Below are 6,646 nucleotides of genomic sequence, written 5' to 3' on the forward strand. Positions count from 1 at the left end.
TCATTGTATCCTACAACAGGCTTCAAGAATTAGCATGGAGAACTCATAACAGGGAATTAACAAAAGCCAGTCTGGCACGTGTGGTGTAGGCGATACTTCAGGCTTGGATCAGGCCACCAGTCAGATCTCTTGGCCCGGACTCAGCTGAGGCTTTGCCAGAGAGATATGAGTAACGCAACAGCAAAAGGAAAATACATTTCAGAAACGGGTTGTGCAGGGAAGAACTACCTGAGTTTATAAACTGTCCACACATTAGATGATGGCACAGTCGTCGCCGTTGTTAGTTTAAGAAATGGATGCCAAAAAACAGGATGGCTGCAGCCCAATCCTCTGTGTGCAGTCCCCTTCATTCAGAGATCCGATTGGGTAAATGATTTACCTGCATTATAATGAGCACTGAAGCAACGTGATTTGAGAAAAGGTCATTTGGAGCTGTTTGGAAAAGCACATCATTGATCTGTTTACAGGAAATAAAGGCTATTTTTGAGCATGCTGTTTTAAGCCAAAGTCATTTATATAAAGTGAGCAAATTTCTCCATTATCAAAGACCTTTTTTTCTTTTTTTAAATGTGCAATTAATCATCATTAAGTATGGGCACACATGCAATTAATTGTTCTCTTTTTTTCATGTTTGAAAATGACACTTGAGATGTGAGTGAAAAAAAAACATTTTGGTGACATCATCTTTTCCTGCAAGAGTCCCGCCCCTTTTTCAAACCACTGACAAGAGCGAATGGAAAAGCAGACAATTGAAAATCTCTCATGTGAAATAAGCAAACCTTTTATAACCTGTGTGCATGTAGGATTCCTCACAGGATCATTGATCACTGATTTAAGCAGCTCATAGTGAGAACAAGTTATCAGCACCTTTAATTAACAGTGAACGACTCCATTATGGCTCAGTGACCTTTATTCTTCCATTGGGCTTCAGTGACTATAATCTGCTTACAGTATATTCTGTTGAGAGCTTCGTATACTCCCCTATTTATATACCTATATTATCATCACCTTTAACTATTAACACACTCACCTCCTAGAATACTATAAATGGTCTGAGCCATGTAACACCTTCTCTCCATACATCTAGAAAGGTTGACGTGATGCTGTGCACATTATGCAGTGGCCTAGCTGTTGCCAGGCTACCGTGTGAATGAAGGAGGTTAGGAGAGGATGCATAACATGATCAACTCCACTCTCTTAATCCACAGTGACAAGGAAGCAGCAGAGGAGAAAATGACAGTGATCTCACCACACACACACACACACACACACACACACACACACACACACAGAGACAGACAGACAGACAGACAGACAGACAGACAGACAGACAGACAGACAGACAGACAGACAGACAGACAGACAGACAGACAGACAGACAGACAGACAGACAGAAAGACACTTCAGTGACTTTAGTCTGGTGGCTGTTTGACAGCTGCAGTGACTCCAGGTGATGATGCTCATCACTGGACTGGCTGCTACAGAGGATGTAATGATGAATCTTAAGTACAAAGACATTAGTGATCAGATTTCACCTCCCGGGGGTCCAAGAGGTGAAGTCATGTATTTCTTGAAAGCAAATACAGTGTTGTGAGGAAGTGACGGTGCAGTGACACAGCCTGATATCTTAGCCATTGTTGTTCTTTTAGATGTGAAACAGGACCAGAGCTGCGTTAAAGTAAGTATTTTATTAATGCTGAATATATCCAAACACTGTTCATTTAAATAAGCAATGTGAGTATACTGCCTGAATGCCAAAAGTCATTGATTTCCATTGATTTTAATTATGCAGTTGAACTCTTCAAGCGGCTTTACTTGTTTCTTTTATCATTTTCCAGTGCATGTTGCAGTTCACATGTACTATAATGCTCTCAATGCTCCTGCAGTGGGTTCAGCCTCTGCAGGACAGTTCTCTGCAGAGATTAACAAACTTGTCTTGGCCACGATACCTGCATGAGACTGTATAGCTACGATCTCAGCAGGCTGCTGTGTGTTCTTGTTTTTTTTAAATCTCCTGCCAGAAACCCACAGACTGAAAACAAAGTCTTATAAAGATGTGATAATCTTTTATGATAGAGGAACCCCATGGCTTATTTCTATTTTATGTTTGTAGCTGTGCAGTGTTTGATGCATTGAGTTTCTGTTGGCAGCAGCATCAGCAGCAGCAGCAGCAAGGAGATTGGTAGCAGGGATTTTTCTGCTGCAGTTGACTTCTCCGGAAAAACCACTAGAGGGAGACACCGGATCAAATTTACAGCTCACGAGTGCATGTGTTGTGCATGTGAAGGTTTTGTATAGTGTAATGATTCTTTGATGAGTGTGAACATTACATCACTATCACCTATAGGCAGAGCAGAAGTCCAGCCCCATTACAAGCCTTGCTTAGCAAATTTTACAAAAATTACAAAGGTAGTAAGTAACATTAAAAACTATAACTTGGTACATTTGTGAATGTCCCCAGTAAGATCAATATAGTTTTATCTCAATGTATATTAATAACACGTGTTTTATTTGTTGGTTCTGTTTTCTATCATTGCTTCAGATGTGTGAAGTAACCAGTAAAGTTGTCAAATAACTCCTTTTGGGTCATGAAGTACAATAGTGTAGTAAAGTAAGTGGCAGAAAATGAAAATCAATTACAGTGTGTAAGAAATGTATACTTTTACGCTGCCCCACTGAAAGAGAGACATTTTGTTGGTGTTTGTGATGCATTAAAGTCAAGTAATATAGATCTCAGCCACTAAAAGTATCATGGCTGTGTGAAGTAAAACTGTTCATAGTAGGCTATTAGGTAACAGTGGACACAATAGAATTGTTTTTATTTGATAAATGGAGCAGTTTAAACGTCTTTACTTGTAACTTACATCATATAAAGTGTGGCCAAACGAACCTTATATAGCACTGAAACTGCTGTGTCTTTAAAACCCACTGCTCTTGGCTCTTTGCCCAGAAAGTTCATTTCCCATTTCCCATCCAGCCACATGGGCTAAGCTCCGTCACGCAGAGAGAACAACTATTTTCACTCAGAGAGCGGCAACTCCAACAGCAGTCTGGACACCGACACCCGGCAGGACCTCAGGCGCTGACCGAAGACTTTTCCAAAGGACTTGTGGAGAACATCAGAGCAGAACTGGCCGCAGCTTGTCAATCATCAGAGGAGTCCAGGTATGATTTACACTCTGAATCTCAAAATGTGACAGCTGTCTGTCACTCAGGTGCACTGTTATTAGTATAATCATTATGTCAATACTGCTTTGAGTAGACTGACATTTACAGCTGTAGTGAACTGTTAGTTGTCTTGTATCAACTTCTCCTGACACGTTGTTCAGACCGACTTTTGGACACTGTGTCAGATGACTCATTGAATGTGCTGTGTCTGGTGTAAACGTCCTGCTGCCTGCCTGCCATGCAGGAGCTATTGTCTTTTGCATGAACACAAAGCCTCTTTTCATGAATCTATATAACTCCCCTCACTCGTTGACCCAGCAGTTTGTGGTGGGTGTGATGTGTGTGGATGTGTAAAAGCACCTCTGTTCATTAAAGCTGCTCTCGTGAAGACTTACAGTAGGTAAGGCTGGTTTGCTGAAAGTTTGCCCAGATGAGATTTATTTGCCTTGAAGGACGAATTAGCCAAGATTTGAATAATTATAACATTTTGGCAAGAGCAGCGAGGTTGAGCTTGAAAATCTGAGGGTTTGTTGGGGCAGACTGAGCTAGATATTAAAGTTCTCACGGCAGCAGTGACCAGGCTGCATAAACAGGATGCCTTAGTCTGCACACACTCGCTCAGGCTGAATGAACAGACTGGGGGCAGAGGCACCACCGCCATCAGTGCTGTTGATGTGATAAGCAAAGCGATGTTTCTCTACAAAACTGACCGGGTTTTGTTGTTGTTGTTGTGGACAGCTTGCATGGAGGCTGCATCATGTGAGCGATTGTGCTGCTGCTGAGGTTTTCTGGAGGATTTTCTGGGAAGATGAGGTCACAGGGAGACACACCCAGAGGTTTGAGGCCCCGAGCAGGAAAGGCCAAGGGGTGGAAGACATTCAACAGTGGCTCTGAATGAGTCAGCTGCCAGGGAGGAAGCTCTTGTTGTTGGAATTTCCATTGAGTTTGGAGGAGAGGAATTTCGGTCTGGAAGTGGGACTGATACAAAGATGTTTCAAATATTTTTATTATGAGGCACACAGTGTTGCCAAGCATCTTTTCATGTACACAAATAAAACAGCAAAGGAAAAACACATTTAAAATGTTCTTAAACATACAATCTGGAGAATGTTTTCATATGCACTTCAAAGAAAAAAAACAACTTGTGATGAATTTATAGCTTTTATATGATCTGCTTCATTTTCACTTAATCAGCCTTGCAAGGGATTTCGTTTTCCAACATAAAAATTCCTTTTTGTCAACAATAAAAAGAGTATTTTTTAAAGAGCCAGCTTTATTACGTAAAAATGAGAAAGAATGAGGATCATTTCCCCTCAGCCAAAAGGATCAAGTTGGATGACCTGGGAACATTTTTGAAGCGTTTGAACCCCCCCACTTCCTGATCCCTCCTCTCCTCTCCACATTCACATCCAACAAGTGTATTTTTTTTCTGAGCTGGAATCTCTTCTGACTGTTTTCCAAGGATCACAGTCAAGTTTTTTAAATAGTCCAATCTTGTGTTTTTCAGCCAGAGAGCACTGCTTTGGTTTGCGGAGGCTCAGATTGAGTCTAGACGGACGTGGCTGGGAGGGTTAACTGAGCCGGAAGTGAAGTGTGTGTGTGTGTGTGTGTGTGTGTGTGTGTGTGTGTGTGTGTGTGTGTGTGTGTGTGTGTGTGTGTGTGTGTGTGTGTGTGTGTGTGTGTGTGTGTGTGTGTATGTGTGTGTGTGTACAGTGGGGGGTTGTTGAGTCAACACAGGACTGTTTCTCTGCCTTGTGTTGCTTCTGGTCTCTTGCCTCTCAATGAAATGACAGGCACAGGCTGAGATTGCGAAAACACAGAGTTGGAGATGACGGCAGACGGATGAGGTCTGGCTAAACTGGAAGTGAGAATGAGTTGAGCCGGCAGAGAGGGAGGAAGGGTTGGTTTTTTCTGCCTGTGCTTCTTGGATCAAAGAGAAGAGGAATCAAATGTAACCCGAGCAAGACGTCACAAACGTTAAAGGCCCTTTAGAGAGAGTGACCACAGAGGAACATAGAACGTACAGTATATAACATCAAGTTAGATGTAACATGTTAAAGAGCACAAAGATCAAAGTTTGGCCCAAAACACACTGCGTCCTTACAATCAAAAACATGCTTTTGTGGTGAGCGGCATTTGGAACGTCATCTATCCTGATTGTTTTCATACTGTGTGCTGTGTGTTTCTCTATACATCCCGTCATCTCTGCACCACACTGTGGAAGTCGACTTGGCTGCAGAGCAAAGAGGCTTCTCCTATTTTCTTTCATTTCTTGCGGCTGTGATGACACGCGTGACTCCATGGACGTTCATGTGTGCACCATACATTGAGCAAGGACTTGTGCCGGTAAACACACTGTTGCTGACCTTTAAAAGTACAACAAGTTGCAGTGAGCTCTGAGAAACGCAATACTCTTTTAAATAGTGAAACCGTCGTGACGTATTTTTGACCGAACCGTTCTCCTGAGGTATATTTTCCAAAATTACAGACTCCGTTGACCGATGCCTGCAGCCCAGCCCTTGACCATAATGGAAAGCCATAGTAATGAATGACGTCCTGTCCCATTTAGGGAAACTATGCATGATCATTATGATGGAGTAGATCTTACTATTATACTACGTGGTTGCTCTGACACACAGCGGCGAAACACAACACAGACTCTGGTAGAGTTCAGGATCTGACTGGTGATGTCGAACTGTATGAAATTTATTAAATAAAATGTTTAATTTTATCGTACATATAATTTGCATACATCTGTTTAATATATTATTTAATTAACCTTTTATTCAATATAATTAAAGTTTGTGCACTTTAATTTAATTCATATACATTTTGTGAATAATTTGTTTTCTGAATTGGGGGGGGGGGGTGTTCAAAATTAATGTACATTACTTTTTTTCATCTAATGTAATAGTATTATTTTAATGAGTGAGTAAATTAATGTCCCACAGTTGCACCCAGCTGAGGTTGAATGTACCAACTGTTGACCTCGTTGGCTTTCAGTGTTCAACATTTCATAAGAAAATACCTAAATCTAAATAGAAATATACTTTATATGTTAATTGACATCTACTATCTTACTGTTGTGACAAGATGTCCAGTTGTTGGTCCTGTCATTTCTTTCTTTTATCATTTACCTCTGACACATCTTGACTATCTGACACACCTCTAATATCAGCAGATGTGAGATAGCTACTGTCTTTTTTTTTCGTCTGATCTTATCAGAAAATGCAGCACACGTCATTGTTTTTGTCACATGTCTGTGTGGTAAGGGTTACGTATGTCTGGTATGAGAGGGAGGATGACCTCTTCTTGCTGCTTGACCTTTGACCTTGCATTTAGTTCAGAGCCAAACAGGGTGGAAAACCAGGTGTCTTTAAGAGAGTCAAACACTGCATTAGCAAGTAGCCTATTAACAACTGTATAAATGTTTCAGTTGGGTGCATCTTTCTCTGTCGTTACCTTAATTCTCTTTAGT

This window comes from Trachurus japonicus, chromosome 5 (genome assembly GCF_045865225.1).
Source record: "Trachurus japonicus isolate A0001 chromosome 5, Traja_1.0".
NCBI lineage: Eukaryota > Metazoa > Chordata > Actinopteri > Carangiformes > Carangidae > Trachurus > Trachurus japonicus.